Source organism: Ursus americanus, chromosome 35, assembly GCF_024610735.1.
Source record: "Ursus americanus isolate L20-20 chromosome 35, mUrsAme1.1.p, whole genome shotgun sequence".
NCBI classification, from domain to species: domain Eukaryota; kingdom Metazoa; phylum Chordata; class Mammalia; order Carnivora; family Ursidae; genus Ursus; species Ursus americanus.
The window spans coordinates 17,211,364-17,235,941 of record NC_142161.1 but is presented as its reverse complement, the minus strand read 5'-3'; the positions used below and the strand labels follow the sequence as shown (position 1 = coordinate 17,235,941).

The window sequence follows — 24,578 nt, the reverse complement described above, 5'->3', positions numbered from 1 at the left end:
TTGACCTTTTACTCAGTTTTCCCAATGGTAGCATCTTGTGAAGCTACGGTGAAAAATCAGAACACGGATACTGACATTGATATTGTCAAGATACAGAACATTTCCATCATTGCAAGGATCCTTCAGGCTGCCCTTCTATAGCCACACTCACTTCCCTCCTGCCCTCACCCCTTCCTAACCCCTTAAAACCACTAATCTGTTTTCCATTTCTATAATTTTGTCATTTCAGAAACATCATGTAAATGGCACATATAGTATGTAACATTTGTGATTGACTTTTTTGATTCAATATAATTCTCTGGGTATTCATCCAAGTTGTTCTATGTATCAACAGTTCATTCCTTTTTATTGCTGAATAATAGTCCCATGGTATGGCTGCAGCATGATTTATTTATCAGTCACTCATCGAAGAATACCGAGGTTGTTTCCCATATTAGTTGGGATAAAGCTGCTACAAACATTCATGCACAGGCTTTTGTATGACCATCAATCATCATTTCTTTGGGATAAATGTCCAACAGTGTAATTTCTGGTTGTAAAATAGTTGGATGTTTCACTTTATAAGGGACTGCTAAAATGTTTGCCATGGTGACTACCTTTTTATACTCCCAGGAAAAAGTAGGAATGATCCAGTTTCTCTGCATCCTCACCAGTATTTGATATCATTGTTATTTTTTATTTTAACCATTCTTACAGGTGTGTACTGATAACTTACTGTGTTTATCATTTGCATTTCCCTGATGGCCAGTTATGTTGGCCATATTTTCAGGTGTTTACTTGCTTAAGTTTCTTGAGGAATTTGTAATTGCAAACCTTAAGGAGAGCAGCATATGTTTTATAATCCAGGAAGTTCAATAAGTTGTTGCTGAATCCATAAATGAAATCTCAGAAAAACTTAAGAGGCTCTAGGTGAGAAAATGAAGCATAAAGCAGCTGGATTGCTTGCCAACCGGTCTGCCTAGTGGTAGAGTTCATAGAGCCCAGTTCTTGTGTCTTAAGAATGATGTTCTTTCCTCACACCACCTGTTACTCCTTGTCTGTGCTAAAGCCAAAGCATTGTTGACTATCTAACTTTCTTGACTCTTAGCAGCATCCCATGTGGTCAACCATGCACAGCTCTTGAAACAGTCTTCCTTTGCCTTTTGTGGCACTATCGCCCCCAAGTTTTCTTATCTTTCTGGTTACTCCTATTTGTCTCTTTTATAGATGTGTATTCTTCTCCACTGGGACTTCTTAAGGTGTAGTCGTCAGTCTCTTTATCTTCCTTTCTCATCATTCCTCCTTGAGTGCTTTCATCCATGCTATGTCTGTGAGTACCTCCTGTTGACTAATATCTACACATCTCCAGCCAGACCTTCCTATCAGTAAATCTAATTCACTTCTTGACATCTCCATCGGCATGTCTCAAAGGCATCTTAAACCCAGTATGTCCAAAACTTAACTCATTTTCCCCAAGCCTAGTTCTCTTTCAGTGCCTGAAAGCAGTAAATGGAATCACCATCTGTGTTGCACTTCGGAAGAGAAACCATCCTAGGATTTTAAGAAGCAGAAGGGAGGTATCATATTTAGATTTCAAAAAGATCATTCTAGCTTCAGTGTGGCAAACAAATTGTAGAGGTAGAAGGGGTCTTTTCTGAGTTTCACCAGTATATCATGCTCTAGAAACTACAGAGCATTTGCACTGGTTTTCCTGTCTGCCTATCAAACTCCTGTACTTCTCTATGCAGTAATTAACTCTGACTTTGCCTCCAGATCTTGGCTTATTCTTCAATTTTTTGAGGAAAACCTTTGACCTTGCTAAATCAAATCCTCTTATCACCCTGGCTGTGGTTATAGCATTTGCCATAGTTATTTGTGTGATTATCTGTCTAAATTCCACCTTCAAAAAAAAAGTCTACCTTCCATCAAAAAAGATTAATATCTTCTTTTGTTCATAATTATATCCTGAGCACCTAGCAACATATGGATAGGTTATTCATGAGTATTTGTTGGAAAAACTAAAAGACTAATAAATGAATTCTGTGGAGAAACAGAGGCACACCATAAGCTTCTAGGATATGCCCTGGGTCAATATGCATTTCTACAATGAAAATGTAATATTTATTTGATGCTCGTAATGATTAACCAGACATACAGACAGATTCTAAATCAAAGAAAGATTCAGTACAGCTTCATTTATTTTACAGATTGTTTGCCTGCTCTAGGCATTTCTGAGTAAGTGTAGTGCATGACATATTAATGTATTTTTAAATATTTTCAAATTTGAAATTGAAATAAAGATATTGTCTGTAATTTTGAGCAAATATTGTCAACTTATCTTCAAAATATATCTCAAATGCGACCGCATCTTGCTTCCTCCTATGCCACTCTTTTAATCCAAGCCACTATTTTCTCTCTCTTTTTTTTTTTAAGATTTATTTTATTTATTTGACAGAGAGAGACAGAGAGAGAGAGGGAACACAAGCAAGGTGAGTGAGAGAGGGAGAAGCAGGCTTCCCGCTGAGCAGGGAGACTGATGCGGGGCTTGATCCCAGAACCCTGGGATCATGTCCTGAGCCAAGGGCAGACGCTTAACGGCTAAGCCCCCCAGGTGCCCCAAGCCACTATTTTCTCTTGCTTCGACTTTCAATTGAATTTACTGATCATGCTGTGGTGCCTGGGTGGCACAGTTGGTTAAGCATCCAACCCTTAGTTTCAGCTCAGGTCGTGATGTTAGGGTCATGGGATTGAGCCCCCTGTCAGGCTCTGGGCTCAGCACAGAGTCTCCTTAAGATTCTCTCTCCCTCTCCCTCTAGCCCTCCCCCTCCCCCACTCTCTCTCTCTAAAATAAATAAATTAATCTTTTAAAAACTGAATTTACTGATCATTCTGTTTTCATTTTTACTCCTCTGCAAGTCTAGATCCCACTCAGAAGCTGGAGAGGTCCTTATAGGATATAGCCCAGATTTATATTTTCCTGTCCTCAAATGAACAATCATCTCCTGTGCAGGTCATCTATTGCTGCATAACAGATCATCTTAAACTTAGAGGATAAAATAGCAATCATTTTAGTATGTTCATGAATTTGTAGATCAAGAAATTGTACGAGGCACAATGAAGATTGTTCATCTCTGCTCTTCAGTAAGGCTCAGCTGGGGTCATTTGAGGGGCTGGAGATGGCTGGAACAGCTCTAGTAAAGGCCATATGTCTGAAGCCATGCTTCTTCTCCATGTGATGTCTGCTGAGGCCGGATTGACCCAAATGATTCCTCATTCACGTCTGGCAGCTAGGATGCAATGGACAGAACAAGAAGGGCTGGCTAGACATCTCCCTATGTCTCTGCATGACTAGCTTGGACTTCCTCACAGCATGGTAGTCTCAGAGCTGTCAGACTGTTCTCATGGCAGCTGGTCGGTTTCACGGTGTCTGGGCATTAGCTACAAAGCACCTTAAGACCTGGTCATGGCCCAGAATATCACTTCTGCCCCATTCTATTGGTTAAACAAATCACCACAGCCAGCCCAGATCCAAAGGGAAGGGAACGAGACCACCTTTCAGTAGAAGGAATAGTAAAAAATTGTTGGCCATTTTTAATCGACCACATTTCTCATATTACTCAGTGTCCTTATTTACCCTCCACAATGAGTTTCTTGCTTTTTCTCCAATCCCATCATTTATTAATCTCCCCTTTGTTATCCTCCTTTCTGTTCCTCAAATATACCAGTTAATGTTCCTATCTAGAGCTTTCTCATATGCTGTTCCTCTGCCCAGAGTTCTTTTCCTCTGTTTACTCTCCGCTTCATTTAAGTGTCTGCATACATGTTGTCATCTTAAGAGAGGTCATTTTTGACCACTTTAGTCATACTCCATTCCCTTACTCTTCTTCTTTTTTCTTCTATTATATAATATAGCTATATTATACTTGCTTTTTGGTATATTGCACATCTCAATTTCTGCAGTGTAAGTTCCAGAGGCAGGAACATTTTCTTTTTTATCTTTGTAGCCCCAGGGCTTAGAATAGTGCCTGGTACTTACTAGGTGCTCAACAAATACTTATCTCATGAAATAAATGAGTAACTTTTAAAACCATCTGGAATCATAATTAATAAAATCCCACCTCTATAAGAGTATATACTGAGATATCTTTCAGTTATTATATACTGGTTGTATCTGAGACTATAAAGGAGGGAAAGCCTCCTCTCTAAAGAGGCCAGCTTGAGCTGACACAGATTCAGAACTGGCCCTCATTGAGAACACATGTTGTGGTTCTTTACCTGGTTCATTGAGGGAATATAAAATGCAAGCTAATTAAGACAAATGTAAAAGATATAGAGTTGATATATTTTAAAAGGATTAAATTCCCTAAGGCTGGATTACACATGATCTTAACCAAGAAAGGGGTTTTATACGGCAGGAAAATCACTAATGATATGAGCCATGCTTGCAAAAGACACAGCTCTAAGAACCAAGCTGGGTGATTATTACACTGAAGAGTGTTCTTCAGAATGTGATTCCAAAATAGAATTAGGGTGCTGATTTTTAGAATGATTTATAATTGTGACTCATCTTATTGGCTATTATTATTGCTTTTTAAATAACTACTTACATAGACTAGTAATTATTTTGTGCAAGATCTGTGGTGAAGAAATTTGACTCACTTTCACTTATTATTTACTTCTTTGTAAGTGTTTTCTATATTACAAAACCACCTCCAGAAGAGTTATTGAGCAATAATTATTTGGGTCTTCTGTGTAACCCTGAATTAATATTGGGAAGGCAATATTCTGTTTCCATCCAGTTGGAAAAACCCTCTGTCATTAATCTGCATGATATATTTAGACCACATTGAGACTGACCAGTCAGGAAATTGTTTATATAAATTCTTTGGTCTCTTGCCTAAAGAAAGAGATCAAATTGATTATCTGTGTATTGTATTATATGGCACTGGGGAGAGAGGTCTACCAAAAATATATAGGCTATTAAATGCTGGGGTTAGTTGCAATTGATGGTTTCTAATGCTGATAATATTAATAGAACAGATACATCCAAGTCACTGTGCCATGCTTGGGATAACATTTTAAAGCTTTCCATCACAAACCAGTGTCTTGCAAAGTGTAGTCTTTGGATCATCTGCTCAGAATTAGCTGGAGTGTTTATTTAAAATGTCCAACTCAGATATAGATCAGAATTTCTGCAGGTATGACCCATGCATTTACATTTTGATCAACACACACACACACACACACACACACACACACACACGCGCGCCAGACGATTAGTTATGTACAGTAACAAACACTTTAAATTATGTACTTTAAAAACCGCTATTATACGCCAATGTAGCAGAGATGGGAAGTTATGTTCAAATGATAAGAGAGTAAAGATGAGCTAGAAAAGTCATTAATGTCTACCATCTCTTCTCTTTTCATGAAAATCTTCGACTATGTCCCTGCTCCAAGACCTAACAAAAGACAAGTGAGATCCCAGGGGCAGGGAGAGAATAAGAAAATGTACAGTTTATGGATCGTTGATGTCTGGTAGGACAATGCCCCTAGCTGGGTTCCAAATCTATGACAAGGTAGGGGCAGCATAATGTGGTGGTTACAGCTCTTGACTTTTACAGTCACAGTGATTTGAATTATCCTGATTTTGTCACTTGATAGCCTTTTAACTTCCTCTTTTGTACTTTCTAACTCATTTTCTATACTGGAGTCAGCCTGATACTTTTAAAATATAAATAAAATCTCTCTTCCTGCTTATACAATCTTGATGCTTTCTCATTTCTCTTAAAATAAAAATTAAACTCTTTTCTGTGCATAACAAGCCCTACTGCATGATCTGGTTCCCGTTTATTTCTTCAATCGCATCTAAATCCTTTTCTCTCGTAGCTCCCTATCTTCAACTCACACTAACCTGCATTTTAGTCCTAGAAGATGCCAAGCTCTTTCCTGCCTTAAAAACTTTACACGTCCTATTTCTTCTGCCTGAAATGCTCTGCTCTCTTTGTGTAGATTTTGCCTTTTTATCCATCTTGTTTCAGCCTAAACATTGCCTTCTTAGACAAGTCTTCGCTTCTCATGCTATACAAATAGGTAGCCTCACCTGAGAAAATATATTTTCTACAATTTTAGTATAACGTAATATAAAATGATCAGCTCTGGAACCAGAACACCAGCACTTAAAACATACTAAGTCCTAACTTCTAACTAAATATTGCTATCATTACTATTACTATTATTATTATTACTAATGCTTTATATAGATCCTTGGCTTGTATTTACATATTAATTAGTTAATTTATTTACCTGTTAATTCTTTAGTGTCAGCTTTCTTGGCTGTAATAAGCTCCATGAGCTCACATTCTGGCTCAGGTTTGTTCACCATTCTAAATCCCATTCTTGGCCAAAGACCTCACAGAGATTCTCAAAATATTTGTTAAAGGAAGGAGTGAATGAAAGGAGAGGACATAAGTGGTAGTTTTTCTTGTTAGTATAGCACTTTTCATATTATACTTAATTGGGCTTGAAGTTCTACCTACCCCTACACGGGTTCCTTACAGGAAGGAATAGTACCTTAGTCATCTGAGACTCCCAGGTTCTTGGGCAAATAGTTACTTCAGCAGTGTCCAGTGTGTGGAATTGCCTAAAGAATAAGGAAGCAAGAGGGTTGCAGTCAGCAAGGAGAGAGGGTTATCCTTTTACACATGTAAAGCCCAATTATTTTTGGCTATATATAAAATCAGGCAAGTAGAAAAATGAGGAGATGAAAAGACAGCACACACAAAAAACATACAAATACGGACAATTTTACAAACTGGGATACTTGGTATTATGAGTAGATCCAGTCAGAGCAGGGAGCAAGGAGCCTCTGCATTGAAGTTGATAATTGGGGGATGAGACTGAAGGATAAAAAGGAGTAAACTAGTCAAGAGAGAATGGCGAGTCAGAGGGAAGCACATACCCAAATGGTAACAGAAGAGAGCCCTGAAGGAAACAAAAGCAGGCAGGCAGCCCTTGAGGGAAACAGTTTACCAAGAAATCTAGGTATACGGGAAGGGGGTCCAATTTTGGAGGGCCCTGAGGCCATGTTAAAGTTTTTGGTCTCGATATTAAAAGCAAAGGAAACCTCTAGAATGCTTTAGGGGGAAAGAGAGTGGGGTAAGATGGTGAAAGGGAGGACAAATCGCTTTGCATTTCAGAAAAGGTCTCTTAATGATCCATTATTAGATACGTGATTTTCAAAAATGGAGCTGGTTCTGACTTGAGATCCACGTACATGTTTGTTTATTGGGTGCCTGAAAAGTCATCGCTCTTAACAGAGCCCTTTAAAGAGCCTCCCTTTTCTACTTGGACTACAAGATCTTCCACCTAGTGTTTACAGCCCTCTGTGATCTGGCTCAGCTCTTTCCAGGCCTGTCTCCTCACCTCAAATTCTCCACCCACTTAGATGGGTCTCATGACATCTTCCCATGTCCCCTGAGTCCCCACAACGACTGTGCAGACTCCCGACATCCACTCACCATCCAAGACCCGGCATAGTTTTTAGGTCCACCTTGCTCTTATTTGCGCATGTGTCATTTTTCTCTGTCGCTGTCAATTCCTATAATTAATACCATGAAAATAAAACGTGACCTCACATAATAATCTCACATGCTACAAGATACCTCCTTTCTTCCCAACATGCTTATTACCTCCTTCAGGGAAGGAATGGATCATAGACAGCTTTTTAGTCTCTTGCAGTTGTTCTCACACTTCCGTGAAAATGGTAGGTATTCAAGACATCCCCGCAGAGGTTTTGGTTGAATGGTTACAGTCCTCTACTAGTACGAGAAGGTAGTTGGGGAAGACTTGATAGCAAAAATGGAAATAATCTGGAAGATTTGTATAAGGAGGTGAATGCTATTGGACATTAACATGGGACAAAGTGTGAGCTTAAAAATAGAGTTGAGAAACCAAAAAAAAAGAAAAAGTTTTGGGTAAGAAAATTTATAATATAAATTTATCTGTATTTTTAAATTTTGAAAAAACAATTTCATCTTCACATAAAAGTTGCAGAGACAGTTCAGACTGTCCCCATGTACCCTTAACCCAGCTTGCCCTTTGAGATCGTGCAAACATAGTTTCTCCTCTAACTTCCGTCCACCTACTTTTAGCATCTGTCTGTGGACAGATGATCTTCTATTTTTCTCATTCCTTCTATATTTATTAATCGGAATTCTCCTGGAAGGAGCTTTCCCTTCTCTCCCACTTTCTTTCTCACTGCCAAAGAAAGAAGCTACAATCGATGAGAACCATTACTCCTAACAACTTATAGTCTGCTTTTCCATGAGGCACCATAATATTATTCTAGACTGTTGGAGATCTTCTACTATTAAAATCAGTTCTCAGTCATGGTCAGATTGAACACTCTCAGGTGACAGGACAAGGGCTTATAACTTGCTTTGTGGGTAACAAGCATGCTGTGGTACTCACAGGGCCTTAATCAGTGTTTACAGATGATATCTGACAAGTAGGCACTGAGTTTGAAATGTAAATTAAATAGCAGAGAAGTATTTAGAATTAATATGTAACATCTGAATGACCTTTCTCAGGTATAATCATTTGGAGGGGCAAATGATATCATTTCCCTCGTGCTGCAATGCTAATAATGGGCTTCCTTGTGAAAATATGCTTTTATGCTTCTGTTCAAATTTAGTGTCCATACTGTATTTATGCTTGTTAAATTATGAAATCAATGAATAGGTCAAATGTTTGATCTACATATAAAATGATACCTAGTGTTGTGCATTTAAATTTTCAGTAGGCTTTTTCTTATACCATTGCCAAACAGCCATTCTCAGGGCTACAGCGCTATTGCTGTCTTCAATTTACAGATGAGAAATCAGGTATGGTAATTAATTGACTTGCCTGAATTTAAGCTCCTTGCTCCTTCCACTAGGCCATCGTACGAACTCTGCATTATCTTTATTCTCTAATCCACTGACTCAACAATTTTCATGGACAGTCTATATAACAGTTTAATTTGTCCCCAAGCATTTGCGCCTAACAGAACTGTGATTTACCACTAATGCATGTCATGAAGAAGGTCAGGCTGGTTTTGTTCAACACCACCAAGTTGTAGGAACCCAGATCCTCAAAGTCTTTGGGGTTTGTAAGTGCCCTGTGTCACTGAAGGGGGGCATGTTTACACAGACACAGGCATCTTCTGCCTCGGGTGTTCTGCGGGTGATGTGCTGCTGAGCAATGTCCTCATCCTGATCGAGTAATTGTTAGCTTTCGCCTGAGGTGTGCGGGTCTGAGGTTCTCAGGGGAGTGGACAATCGGCCATCAATCCACACTCCCTGCTGTCTTCAATTTGTTCACCCCAGACTCCTCTTTCATCATCTCCCTTCTGACTTTTAGTCTGGCAGGAGTAGTGGAATAGGGGCATTTATCTCTTACTCTTGGGACTTTGTCCAAAATATTTTGATTTACCATAAAGCCTTTCCATTCCCTCAGAATGTAAGCTTTGAAACTCAAAGTCAGGAAAAGACTCCCCCTCTTCTACCTTCTTGATTTCTGCTGTCACTTTTTTTAACCCGAGGAAATAAGAACAGGATGATCTGGCTGCCCAAACAGAGGAAAGGATCAAAAATTCAAGAAAAAAACAAGAGGGGAATTTACAAATACTTCATAAGCATTAGCTCTTCAAACACTACTATTGGCTTTCTGAATGATGAACCGGGAAAGAGGACACCACCAAAAATAGAAATAGACTACCCGCTATGTTGGACCATATTGAAATAAATTGTACAACTCCAAAGAAAACATTTGAAATAAAATGATGAGATGTGCATATAAAACTAAGCAAATAAAGTATAAGGTAATTAGTAACTATAGCAGTACAAAAGTTGTATAAGGCAGAATATATTTCATCATAACGTACTATGCAGCTCAGCCACGAACAGTATTTACATAGTAATGCTAATGTAATCCTTGAATATTAATTAAGCCAAAGTTGGTATATACATCAAATGACAGGTTGGGGAGCATAGGTTATGGGAGGGGGAGGCAAAAAGCAAAGAGGGAAGTCTAAACCCTTGGATCCTGAATCCTGATCCATATTAGGACATTAGTAGAAAATTATGTGTGCACAAGGAATATGATACTATGGACTCAATTTTGTCTCCCCAAAATTCATTTGTTGAAACCCTATCCCTCAATGTGACTGTATTCTGGAGATTGGGCATATGAAGAGTTGATAAAGGTTAAATGAGGTCATAAGTGTGGACTCTGATGTGAGAGGGCTGGTGCCCTTATAAGAAGAGAAAGAGACACCCGAGTTCTTTCTCTGCCATGTGAGGACAGAGAGAAGCGCCTATCTGCAAACCAGGAAGAGAGTTCTCACTAGAAACCAACCTTGCTGGACCTTGACCTTGGACTTTCCAGCCTCCAGAACTGTGAGAAAATAAATATCTGGTGTTTAAGCAGCACAGTCTGTGATGCTTTGTTATGGCAATCTGAGCAGACTACAGATGGCGTTTCATTTAAAACTCCTATCAATGCCATGAAGTACCACGATCTCTAATTTACGGATGAGGGAACCAAGGCATTCAGAACATGCCCAGATCACGTGGTGTTCAAGTTGTGCCGCAGGGAGTAAACTGCAGGTTTTTGACTCACAGTCAAGAGCTCCTTTGCACCACAGAAGAGTAGTCTTGTTTACTACAACCCAGCCCACTCCTTAGCTTCTACTACGGGAAACCTAATGAAACCATAAAATGATGGAGCTGGAAAAAGACTTTGGAGATTATCTAGTCCAACAAAGGAAGTGAAGCCCTGAAAGGTCAAGTAATTGGCCCAAGATCACACAGTGAGTTAATGGAAAAGCTGGGCTTGAAATTCAATTTGACTTTAGCTTGGTGTCCTTTAATTTTGACACACTCGTATTTCAGTTACATTTTTAAAAAATGTACAAATTATTCCCTCCTAAGATAAAATCTATATAGCTATTATGCAGGTCACAAACTTTATCTTACAAAATAGAGGTTGCCCTTTAAAATCCCAATGGGATCTATTTTCCGATGCCCTTTGATGAAGCCATGCAGCACGTAATGGCCAATGTTTGTTTCAATCTTTTTTTAAAAAAAACATGATCAAGCCTAATTCTTTTATATATGACTCTATTACAGGACTTAGTTTGTTCAGGGACTGAGGGCTTCCACATCTCTTGTTTCTATGCTAATTAAGATGTTGGTTTCTTCAGTCTTTGGATATGTGCAACAGGAGATTAGAGTTGTGTCTGCTTCCTATGTATCAGCAAAATGGATCCCACCGCTGCCAGGAGACTTCAGTTAGTGTCATAAATCTTCGAAATACTGTGCGTTTTTCTGAGGAGGAAGCCTGATATTCAGAACGCAGTACAGTAATTTTCTGCTGACAGACACCCACCGCGATAAAAAAGAAAGGATCTCAGGTGGGGAGCCACAGATAACTCTCAACACTAGAAAGTCAGGGACGCTTGTTGAAAGTAATTGTTCTCCCTCTACAAAGTGGTATAGACGTTTTTCGATATTATTTTATATTCATTTTCAAATTTAGTTTTGGCATTTAGTTTTGCAGCATATCAGAATTAAATTGAAAATGACAAAGAAGAGGACCCTTTTCCTGCAACACAGCACATTCAGTAGCTTGGTGATTTCAAATGTATTTTTTTAAATAGCAGAAGGAATTAAACTCAATAAGTAATGGGTTAAAATACATCATGTAAATTCATTATTTTTCTGTGAAACTCTCTATACAGTGGAATATATGATACAAAACTGTGATATTAGTAGAGGAACTGAAAGGTAACATTGATTCACTGCATGTTGCCAAGACGTAGATGAACCTTTGACTAGACACAGCTTGAAGACATCTGACTTGTTTTTTCTGGTGTCCAGAATAAAACTGGGGCTCTTAAAAATCATTTCACAATATCATAAGTATTTACTCAGTCAGGTATGAATTGTGCTTATTTTTTGGTTTATGTTTTAGAAATAATCAAACACGATTATATGATAATTCCCAGTAACACTACCCATGGGAAGCTGATTATTGAACTATTTCATTATTCAGAATGCAATGTTTTTCTCCACTCAGAAGAGAATACAACAGAACAGGAAAGGCAACAGCAAATAGGACAGCGGAGGGAAGAGAGAAATGGTAACCCCTCTTTGCACATCATAATAAATTGGGGGGCTTTTACAAAGCACAGGTGCCCCCCACTCTACCCTGAGATTCTGATTCATTTGGTCTGGATTGGGGCCAGGCATGAATCTCATGCTTAACCTAGGCTGAAAACCACTATGATAAGAGAATAAACAAGCACAGGTGAGAGCATATGAGGTACCTCAGTGGTCTCGGGAGAATCACAGAGAAGGGACATTCCCATTTTCTGAAGGTCAACCTTCTAGGTGCACGGTGTCCTACCCCCAAAGACAGATGTTCTTGGAGGCTTGTAAAAGAAACTATTGGCTCTGCTCTCTACTTGCTGTGTGAGCTCCAGTAAGTTACTTAACGTTTGGTGCCTCGATTTTCTCATCTGCGGAATGGGAATGATCCCACAGGTCACCATTTTGATCAAATGAGATAATCCACTTAAAAGGCTTAGCCCCAAACAGCACCTGAGGGCTCCAGTGGGAGAAAGTAATGAGATCATTTCTTTGACTTTCAAGCACTTGCCTGCAGAGGTATTTACAGAACAGCAGCAGACAACCCCACCAAACTGTGCCACATACATTATAGGGTGAGGAATGACAAGCAAGCAGAAGTGATCATCTAATAACCACCGCACCGAGACTGCAACAGGATCGCTCGCACAGGACAGCGCCTCGGCTGCCAGGGTAAAAACTGGATGTTGCAAAGCAGCCCACCTAGGAAAGAAAGAGCAGCCGGCGCGGACATGCGTGTGGTAGCGCCCTTGTTGTTTAAGTTGAAGAAACTCGATTAGATACACAAGCTGAAAGGAAAGAGCCAAAAAAGAGGCAATGGGGAAATTGCAGGTGAAGGAGGAGTAGTTGAGGGAGCAAGAACCTTGAAGCGGCAGGAACTCACGTGGCAGGCTCAGCCTGGCACGCAGCAGAGTAGTCTCGCCGCGGTGGAAGGGAAGGGCACTGGGCCGCGTAAAAGCAGATGAACACTAGGCAAGGCGGCAGTGTGAGCCGAGCCGGTTGTCCCTTGTCAGTCCTTATTTCCTCTGTGAAATATGACCTGAGGTCACTGGCAGAGGTTGCAGAGGGAGGATGAGAGGAGGGGAGTGGAGGGTTTTCAACAGCTGTAGGGAGGCCCCAAGAGCTCCAAAGTATCCCCCACTGCAGTAAGTCATTTAGCTGGTATTCTTGATTTGTCTTCTTGGCAGATTCTTGAAAATTTGCAGCCATTTGGAGATAATTAGTTTTCCAAATAGATCCCACTCTGGGAGAACCAATATTGCATTCTTTTAATGCAGGCTTTTATAAATAGCAATAAAACATTCTGCCATCTAACCATAAAGAAGAGACCCACATAAAGTCCTCCCTTCATTGAAAAGGGAGATGTTATCTTCTAAAACTGTGCTGCAAATATCATTCCCTCCAATACATGTGTGTTCCTACTAAATAACAGTCTTTTGGTGGGGAAGGCAGAGGTTAAAAGATGCAGTTTTTAAACCAAGAAGATTTTTTATTTCTAAACAATTAACCTTGTTTTTCTTTGGGGGATGCAGATAAGATTTTTTTAATTAAAAAAACTATACAGAGGCGCCTGGGTGGCTCTGAGGGTTGAGTGTTCGACTCTTGATTTCAGCTCAGGTCATGATCTCCGGGTTGTGAGATCGATTCCCAGGTTGGACTCCACGCTCAGCAGGAGTCTGCTTGAGATTCTCTCCCTCCCGCTCCCTCTGCACACACCCCCCCCCCGCCCACACCATGCTCTCTCTCTCATAAGTAAATCTTTGAAAAAATTTTAAAAACTATAGTAAATACAAAAAATAGAAGTAAAAAATTCAAATATATATGCCAAAAGCCAATCATCTTTCCTATTCTTCTGACTTAACCTGTAGCCAAAAAAATGTATTCTATGTTGTCTGAACTAATGAATAAAAGGTCAAAGAGCTGAGTATAGATAATGAAAAGAGGCATAAAAACAATTGAGAGAGATGAGGAAAGCCCTGGAGCAAACCACTTTGCCGATGGAATTTATGCTGAAGGCCAGACGCAGGCCAGAACTGGAAATACAGTTGAAAGCTTAAAAGGTACGGTGATGAGGAAACATAGCAAAGGCCGCGAAGCAGCTCTTCAGGGGTCTAATCACACGTGCCCGAGAGGATTACAGCCTCCACAAATACGGCCCTGCTTTAGAGCAAGGCAAAAGCAAAACGGAAGCATTTGCCTCCAAAAGGAATCAGAGACCCACTTGATCTGGAAAACAAGAGAACTGTAATGTAGAAAAAATAATAACTTTTTTTATTAATCAGTACTCAGTATATCTCTATTTGTTGCTCTATTTTTTCTTCATGTCATGACATAATTCAATTCATTTCAATTAAAATATTTAAATTATATGAGCCTAGACCATGAAAATATGTAGTATATATATATATATACACACACACATATATATATATACACACATATATAGATGTTATCAATTCCTTCTTTTTTATGTTGTTTCATTCAAAGGATCTATAGGTAATAATCTATAGTAGATCAAATTGTTCAAAAATACAGGATTGTATGTCCTCACTGGCCAGCTGTTGGGTTTGGCCCTATGACCTGCTCTGTCCAGTGAAATGTGAGCAGAAGCGGTATGTGTCTGTGCAGAAAGAAGTTAGCATAGCAGGCCTGAGGCTGCTAGGCTTAGAAAGACTTGCTTGCAAGATTGGCCCTTGGATGGTGTCAGGGAGCTTGTTTGGGGAAAGTTCTCGTCATTCTCTGATAAGAATGACTCTCTATGGCTGAACTGTGCCGACAATGTGGCTTGTGCTGAACACACACTTTCCTTTGGGGAATCTGGAAGAGTGGTACACGCCAGGCAGGTGGTGCCTACATGACCATCCCCCCCCAAAACCCTGGGTGCTGCATCTGCAATGCGCTTCCCTGGTAAATAACACTGCACACATGGTGTCACGATTTGATGCTGAAGGAATTAAATAAAATCCTGTGTGACTCCACCGGGAGAGCAGTTTCAGAAGTTTGCACCTTGTTTCCTCCACACTTTGCCCCATGCACCTTTGCTGATTTTGCTTCATGTTCCTTCGCAGTCGTAAATCAACGCTCCGTGACTATACGCTGTCAGTCCAACGAGTCGTTCCAGTGAATGACCAAATCAAGGGGTGACCTTGGCGACCTAAGACACAGGGTCACTTTTAGTTTTCTTCCTCTCTCATGACAAGTGGCACTGCTCTAGCTAGAGGCTGCTCTCCCTTCTGGGTCTCAGAGTGAAGATGATATGACAAAGCCAGAGCCAACCTGAAGCTGCTTTCCATGAGCCAAAAAAAAAAAATCTGAGACATGATAAGCCTGTAAGATTTTGGAGTTTTCATTACCACAGCAAAGCCTAACGTTTTCTGATGGATATATAATCCCAGGGATACATGTGTGTAGTTCTCTCGTGCTCCCCAAAACTTGTCTCACTTGACCTTGGCCATCTCAAAACCCTATGAAGCATGGTGGCCAGATGACAATATTTCTATGCTAGAGACTAGCTGGGCCCTTATCTTTCCCCCCAATTCACATGACATTAGATAAATAAACCTCAACATGAAGCATGGTTCCCTGCAGTCGGCCACGCAAGAAGCACAGGGATGGCAAATTAGTTGCTGCAACTCGGAACACCTACAGTTATCGCTTCCATTTGAAGTTCTTATTAGCGACTCCTGTGGGTTTTCGGTGTTGTTGTCGCTGTTGTTTTCTGGTCACAGTACCTGAAAAGGCACAGGTGTCTTTCTAGGTTTTTGGCTGCCCATCACTGTAATCTGCCCTGGCAGGTAACAGTTTCTCTGATAATCTCATAGGACCAGAGGATTAGATGTGATTTGTGCCGCATCACCCATATTTTAAATCATACTGAATCTAACTTAACCTTCAAATTGGGTAAAACTCAACTTATTGATTCTCTATTGCTGGATAACTATTTCTGTATTACTTCAAAATATACTGGCTTGGAACAGCAATGATGTTTATTTTCTCAAACAATTTCAGTCAGTCAGAAATTCTGGAGTATCTTAGCCAAGGGCTCTGTCTCAGGACTTCTCATCAGTTTGCAATCAAGATTGGGACCAAGGCTGCAGACATCTTCAGGCTTCCCTGGGACTGGAGAGTCTGCTTTTATGGCAGCTTGCTTACACGGTGGCCAAGTTAGTGCTGTCTGTTGCAGAGAGGTCTAGTTCCTCACCACACGTGTTCTGTGGTGGGGCTGCTTGAGTGTCCTCATGACATGGCAGCTGGCTTCCTCCATGGTGAAGGATCCAAAAGAAAACAAGAATCTACAATGCCTTCTATGACTTTGTCCTGAAGTCACACACCATCACTTCTGCCACATTTTATTCATTAGAAGTGTGTTACTAAGTCTAGCTCACATTCAAGAGGAGAGAAATTAGACTCCAACTTTTGAGGAGTGTTGAAGAATCTGTTAGCATATTTTAAGAACACCACATCCATATAGGTCATTAGTATTGCTGTTTATGTTCAGACTCTGGGGAGACAGTGTAGACATTTGCATTTATTGCTCCTCATGATGGGTGGGGCCATGTGGCTACATCTGGCCAATGAATTGTGAATGGACTAGGCATTAAATATTTTGGAAAACTGGAGGTTTATATGTAAAAAGAAAAGAAGACATTGCTACTTTATGTCATTCACAAACAAAATGCCGATGAATTAAAGAAGTAAAGAAGAAAAACAGCAATGTGAAAATTTTCAAAGACAAGTTATATTAATTTATTACATAGAAGAAGGCAAGAATTTCTGAAGGCACAAAAAATATAAAGGTGAAATTTCTCTTCAACAAAAGACATAACTAACAAAGTGAAAGGTGAGACACAAATTTGGAGGAGACATATGCAACCCACGTAATTGGTAAAGAATCTGGGGTATATACAGAAGTCAAAGAAAACCATAAGGAAAAGAGTAATAAAGCAGTAAAAAATAAGGAGATAATGCATGATGAGAAAGTCACAGAAGAGGAGAGAGATGATGCTCCATGTCACAGATAAACAAAGGTAATGCAAACTAAACTTCAATGAGATACCACTTCACATTTGTCAGATGGGCAAAAATTAATAAATCCGAAGGCACAAATTCTCAGCCAGGTGGAGGAGTTGCTGGTATGAATGTAGATTGGGACAAGCACCTTGGAGAACAACAGAACCAGAGCCAATAAAATCAGAGCTGTAAATAGTCTGTGACCCAGAAGTTCCACTTCTAATTCCACGTTCTTTACCTTGCAGAAGCACAAGGGCCATGTGTGTAAATGAACCATGTTGATAAAATCTCAAAAAATCAATAATGAGTGAAAAGACAGTTTGCAAAAAGATGTTCATCACATCATTTCATTTATGTAGGTTTTAAAACATGTAAAACAATGCCATAGAGTGTAGCTTAAATGTGTCTCCCTTGAAAAAGACTTTTTATTGTATCAGCTAGTAGATACATAATGTAGAAATGATAAGAAAACCTATATGTAGTTGAAGTTTGAGGTTTCTCCTGGGAAAAAGAATAAGCCAGATGACTGGAGAGTGGAAAAGGGACGGTTTGCTATATCAGGCATACTTTTTCTATCTTCTCAACAGAGATCTAAGCAGATACAGCAAAACGTTACCATCTGCTTAATACTTGTAGTGAATGCTTGTTATTGTCATTTACCATGTTTGTCAATGTGTTTGGAGAATTTCCAAGTTGAACACTAAAATTTTATTTTAAGAAAACCACTAGACTAGATCTTCTCAATCTCTTATTATATTAAAATCTGTGATTCTAACAGGGAGAGGGGTAATCCCTAGATTTAATGAGGAGCGATTCATAAAACACTGGGCTTCTTAAATTAACCTACATTAGTGCCACCTGTCAGATGGATTCTGTATGTGACGCACCAAAGCTACAGTTCCCAGAGCAGGACTCACCGATGCCTGTGGCCCAGGGAAGTTCTCTGGCCACCCAACGTTCTGTCACCTTACAAGATAATACCATTATGTCAGTTCTGGAAAATAGCATTCAAATCAGCTATCTGGCATTTCTGAAAAGAGCCAAAATGTTTTGCACTCTACTGAGTGTTTCTATGTTGTCAAAGTAGCTGATACAATAAAGTCTTTTTCAAAAGAGGCACATTTAAGGCATTCAATTCCTTCTTTCCTACAAAACCAATCCCATCGCGTTTGAACTTATTAGGAATGAAAAATACATATAGATCTCCATTATCTCCTAACTTCCTCAAGAAGGTTTTGGAGAGAGTAGGAAACATGGGAATTATAGTTTAATTATAACTGTCACTTCCCGGACACAGCTGGATTACACGGAGCTGTGAAATTGCTCAATTTTTAAAAGAAAAAAAATTCAATAGTTCTAGTTCTGCTGACAAGAGAAAGGTCCAACTTTCTCTCATAGGAAAGAATTTTTAACCACATTTTAGTCTGGATAGGACTGAATAGTGCAGATAAGCATCCCATCTTCCAGATGCTTATCCTGAATAAATCTCCAAAGTTTGAAGGGATCGCCTGGGAGCAATCTTTTCAGCTTTGAGTTTGAGTCAGCCAATAATAACAATAAAATAGAAAGCTGATCCACTTCCCAGTTTTTCTCCCCATGATAGTATAATACCAAGAGCCACACTAATTTAAGCTGCAATGTTTCTGCATTGAGTGTGATTGTGTATGTGTGACTGAGTGTGTGCCTGTGTGTGAATGTGTACATCTTTGTCCAAAAAAAAATTTCTTCATCTGGGGCGCCTGGGTGGCACAGCGGTTAGGCATCTGCCTTTGGCTCAGGGCGTGATCCCGGCGTTATGGGATTGAGCCCCACATCGGGCTCCTCTGCTAGGAGCCTGCTTCTTCCTCTCCCTCTCCCCCTGCTTGTGTTCCCTCTCTCACTGGCTGTCTCTATCTCTGTCAAATAAATAAATAAAATCTTTAAAAAAAAATTTTCTTCATCCAACGATACAGAATTGTTCTCTCTCAGTAGCAGAGGTTTGCAAGTCTCTTCAATAAGGTCTGTGTTTTGGATCTGGGCCAAATAATGAAGGAATAAATTACTAAATTATCCAAATTATCCTGGTCATAAAATGTCCATTCTAATGAATCCAAGCTTCGTGATGATTTTTTTAAATCACTTTCTTCTATTTGCCTGTCAATTCATTTATTCAATAACAAGTCAATATTTACTGAGTGCCTGCCCTGAGCGGATTCCATACGAGGCATTTCATAGTCAAGCAACTATGGGATTATAAAGCAACATGTCATTTCCTATTTTCCATATCAATTAAACTGCAGGAAAATTAAGTCACAGATTTCTCAGTGAAAGTTATGATGTCAGTCATATATTTTCTGATCCTTGGAAATGGTGATAACTCTCCATCACTGTAGTCAATGTGCAGCCGGTAACTCAGCAAAATTAGAGAGAATGTGACAACAAGAGGAAATCAAAATGATTTGTAAAGCAAGAATTCATCACATTTTCAGGGAAAACCACACAGTATCCGGAAATGAAAGCCATTAGAGGGAAAATGTGTTTCATTAGCCTGGTTTTCTAAGGACGGTTAGGTTATAAAACCAGTTGGCCTTGTTTTAATCCTTTTCCTCTACCCTCTGCCATGTATCCTCATGTTATTATGGAAGTTTCGTGATCGCCTTGGAATCTTTATGAGAAGGGAGAAAAAGGAAACCCAAAACGTTTTCTGGAATATCGTTAGATGGAATGGATTATATTTGACCCTTCACTTCCTTCCCCTCAGAAATTTCAACAGAAACCCAAGCCTTCTACTTCATAAACACACTTTATACAGTTATATACAGCGAGTGTGTGAATCCATACACATTACAGTTATATATGTCTGTATGCAGTACAATATGATGGTAATACTTCTCAGACTGTCACCACACTCATGCCACAAACAGTGGAAGACTGAACATTCATGTCTGTGTCTGTGTGGGTATGCATGCATGGAGAGAGAGACAGAAAGAGAGAGAAAGAGAAATAGGAAGACAAGAAGAGGGGAACAACTTGAAATAAAATAAAAACAACAATCCTTCATGGATTAGTATGGATCTGGTTAAAATTTATGGTAGAAATTGTGAGGTAAAAAGTGAAAGAGCTGAAAATGACTACTTTGAAATAAGTGAACTGAACCGAAAAAGAACTGGTAGTGCTTTTTGACTGTGGGTAGAGTTGTAATACTACCAATAAAGTTCTAAGTCTATGACTAAAATGGTCAGGGAGATGGTCTTGACATAATGTAGGGAATGACAGCACCGCCAACGCTGGGGAGGCTCTCACTTGTTTCTCCCATGGTCAGAGGTACTTTTCAGAGATACCTGAAGCCTATAAACTGCTATGTTTTCTGACTCTAATATCAGAACACTGAAAGAAACAAAATCCTGCATATGCAAGTTAAAAGAGCATACATATCCTGGTGGAAAAACTACAGAATCATCAATACTGTAACACAATTTGATAAAATTATTAGCCTCTAAATTTGAGAATGCAGTGCCATCCAGGCCAAAAATAAGGCTGCCAAAGGATGAATATAAACAAGCTGGTGTTGCATTACGAATAAGAACTTTCATAATTCAGATAGCAGAGGAAGTATTATCTATGTGTTCATTTATTTATGTGTGGGAAATGTCTAAAGTATGCACTATTTTAGTGTTGTGGTAGTGATCTTTGGGGTTCAGAAGTGATTTTGTGATTTTGTTTTTGCTTATTTTATTTCCTAGCTTTCAGCAATGTGTATGTATTGATCTGTAGTAATAAAGTGCTATTAAAATAAGAATAAAATAGCAAAATCATAAAAAATAGAGAAGAAGACAGCGGTTGAGTCATGATCTCATGGGTCGTGGGATGGAGCCTCACATCAGGCTCCATGTTCAGTAGGGAGTCTGCTTGAAGACTCTTTCCTTCTATCCCTCTCGTGCTCACTCTCTGCTCACTCTCTCTCAAATAATTAATAAAATCTTTCAAAAAAAAAAAAAAGACAGAGGAACAGACTCTAAAAGACAGGAAACAAGACACAAGAAAATATATGAATAAAATAGTTTGATTTTTTAAAGATTTATTTATTTTAGAGAGAGAGAGAGCAAGCGAGAGAGCATGTGAGTGGGGGGCAGGGGTAGAGGAAAAGGGAGAAAAAGAATCCTCAAGCAGACTCCTTGCTGAGTGTGGAGCCTGATGCAGGGCTCTATCCCAGGATCCTGGGATCATGAGCTGAGCCGAAATCAAGAGTCAGCCGCTTGCCTGACTGAGCCACACAGGCACCCCTAAAATAGTTTGATTTTAAATGCAAAAAACACTGATGTGTTTTGAGGGAAAAATGGAATTTAAAAATCAAAAAACAAGAATTGGAGAAGCCATTTTAAAATGAATGACAGTAAACATCAAGTCATTTTGAAAACAGATATAATAAAAGATATAATAAATACAAATATAAATAAACTACAAATACAGAATATAATGATTCCAGTATTTGAAGTAAAATAGAAAGTTATACTTTAACAAAATATGGAAGTGTGTTCCAGAAGATAGGAGAAAAAAGACTGACATTTCTTCATCTTTCATGGGGTAGAGGCAATAGTGTCTATCTATGGATGATAAAATAATAGGAACTTTGGGATATTTAAATGTATTAATATATCTCCAGGAAAAGCAAAACAATAAAAACATGGAGAAGCAAGGATGGGTTGATAATATTCACAAATTACTATAGAAAATAATGATAATTTTAACACTACTAGTCAGAATTTTTGGAATATAGCTAAAGCAATACTCAGTGGAAGTTTATACCATGTTTTCAAGAGTAAGTACTGAAAAGAAGTGAAACAAGATGAAAAAAAATGAATGCAGAATACAAAAATATCCTAGGAAAAGTATTTTAGTAAAAAATAAGATAAAGGCAAAAATTATTTCTATGAAGTAAATAAAATAAGAGAAATAATGAACAGAGACAAGAGAGGCTTCTAGGAAAAATGGAGAAAACAAAATGACAATAGTTAAGCTGCCAGAAAATCTGGTAAAGGAAAGGGAAGAAAGCACAAATTTGCAAAATTAAAAATAATAAATTGGAGAATAATGATTAGCAAAAATATTTTGTAAAGTTCTCCATATAAATTTGAAATATCTGGATAAAATAAATGTTTTAGGAAAAAATACTATAAAAATTAATTCCAGAAAGCTAAAATCAAGCAATTACATTTAAGAGCCTGATCAGAGTCTGGTAAGTCTGTTAAGAACTTGCCCTCTAATGAAAAAAGTCCAGAATGTTTTAAAAATAAAAAAGTTGAACAAATCTGTAGATGGAACAGATAATTTCAGTGCCATTTGCCTTGTTCCAGAACATAGCAAGTGAGAGAAAGTCTCCAAGTACCCTTTCTTAAAGCAGCATAATATTGTCACCCAAACTTGACAAAGATAGCCCACAAAAAGAACCAGAGACCAATCTCATTTATAATGAATAACAATTAAAATATTCTAAATAGAACAGCAAGTACATTTCGGTGGCACATTTAAAGATCAATATACCATAAACAGATAAGTAGGTTTTATACACAACTAATGAATCATCGAACTTTACATCAGAAACCAGGGATGTACTGTATGGTGACTAACATAATAAAAAAACATTTAAAAAAAAAAGAAATATAAGCATGATTGATGGAAACCAATAATAGTCAACTAATATAATTAACCATTATAGATAAAACAAAAAATGATGTATCACCCCTGTAGATAACAAAAACTAGTACTTAATAAAATTTTAAAAATTCCTGACTAAATCTGGAAGATACCTCTTCACAATTGGTATATATTTGATAACAGATACCTATTAGGAGGCTGTCAATAAACACTCTTAATGGTTAAACATCAATAGTTCAAGAACAAGGTGAAATTATTCTTTAAATGTTTTATCCAATGTTGTTCTGAAAGTACCAATCAATTCAATTACCTAAGGGATAAAAATGAGAGTTTTAAAGGAAAGCAGTGACAAAATTATGTATAGATGATATAATTACATATCTGAAAAACCCTAAAAAATCAGAGGAAAGAAGGAAGGAAACCACAAAATACGTGGCAGTTAGCTGTTACAAAATTGGTATTCTAAAAATCCAATCACTTTCCTATATAGAGAGAAGATCCTGTTTACCAACGCCAACACTCATGCACACATAACACTCACAGACATCCTAGTAATAAACAAGAAATGAAGAGAAAACCTCAAAATTTTCTCAAAGACATAAAAACATGAACTAATGGAAATATATACCATTTACAGGATTAAGAATACTGAACAGAAACATTTCTATTTCCTATAAATTAATCTAAATATTTGGTGTGATATCATTAAGAATAACAACATTTTTTGATAAAGAGACAAACTGTTTTTAAAGTTTAATTGCTGGAGGACTTCTTGCTAAGTGAAATAAGCCAGGTACAAAAGAAAAGTATTACATGGTCTTGCTTATATGTGGAATCTGAAAACACTGATTCGTAGCAGAAAGTAGAACGATGGTTACCAGAGCCAAAGAAAAGAGGGAAGAGGGGAGACGATGGCAAAGGGTACAGAGCTGCAGTTGTATAGGATGAGAGTAATTTCTGGAGATCCAAGGTGCAGGATGGCAGCTTTAGTTTAAAATACTCTATTATAGGGGCGCCTGGGTGGCTCGGTTGGTTAAGAAGCATCTGACTCTTGATTTTTACTCAGGTCATGATCTCAGGGTCTTGAGACTGAGCCCCAAGTCAGTCTCTGTGCTGAGCGTGGAGCCGACTTGAGATTCTCTCTCTCCCTATGCCCTCCTGCTGCTCTCACTCTCTCAAAAAAAACAAAAACCAAAAACCCGTAAATAAATAAATAATTTAAAATACTGTACTATATATCAGAAATTTGCTAACAGAGTAGATCTTAGATGATTTCACCACACACACACACACACACACACACACACACACACACACGGTAGCTATGTGAAGGGATGGATATGCTAATTAGTTTAACTATAGTAATCATTTCACTGTGTACATGTATTTCAAAACATTATGTTATCTACCTTAAATATATACAATTTGTATTTTTAAAATTAAATTAAATTTAAAAAACAAAGTTTAATTGGAAAAAATAAATATGTGAGAATATCCACAAAATTCTGAAATAAAACAGTAATGGGGGAGAAAGAGGGGGAGGAAGCCTAGGTAGCCAGATTATAGAGTGGTTACAAAAAGTCCAGAAATATATGCAAGTAGGTATGACAATTCACTATATGAAAAAAGGTGGGAATAGGAGAGATTATTCAATAAATTTTGATGGGACAATCAGCCACTTAAACTAAGAATAAAGCTGATTTTTTTCCTTCTCTCTTTATAGCAAAATAAATTCCAACTGCACTAAATATCAAAGGAAAAATA

General features: G+C 38.4%; 1 long non-coding RNA gene across 1 annotated transcript in view; it reads right to left on the bottom strand.

The window, feature by feature from the left end:
• Positions 1 to 24,578, bottom strand: part of LOC123794242 (uncharacterized) — a 66,546-nt gene that overhangs the window by 17,536 nt on the left and 24,432 nt on the right. The window contains exon 3 of the long non-coding RNA XR_015723047.1: positions 6,553 to 6,622. This is a non-coding gene — a long non-coding RNA (uncharacterized LOC123794242). The remainder of the gene's footprint in view (positions 1 to 6,552; positions 6,623 to 24,578) is intronic.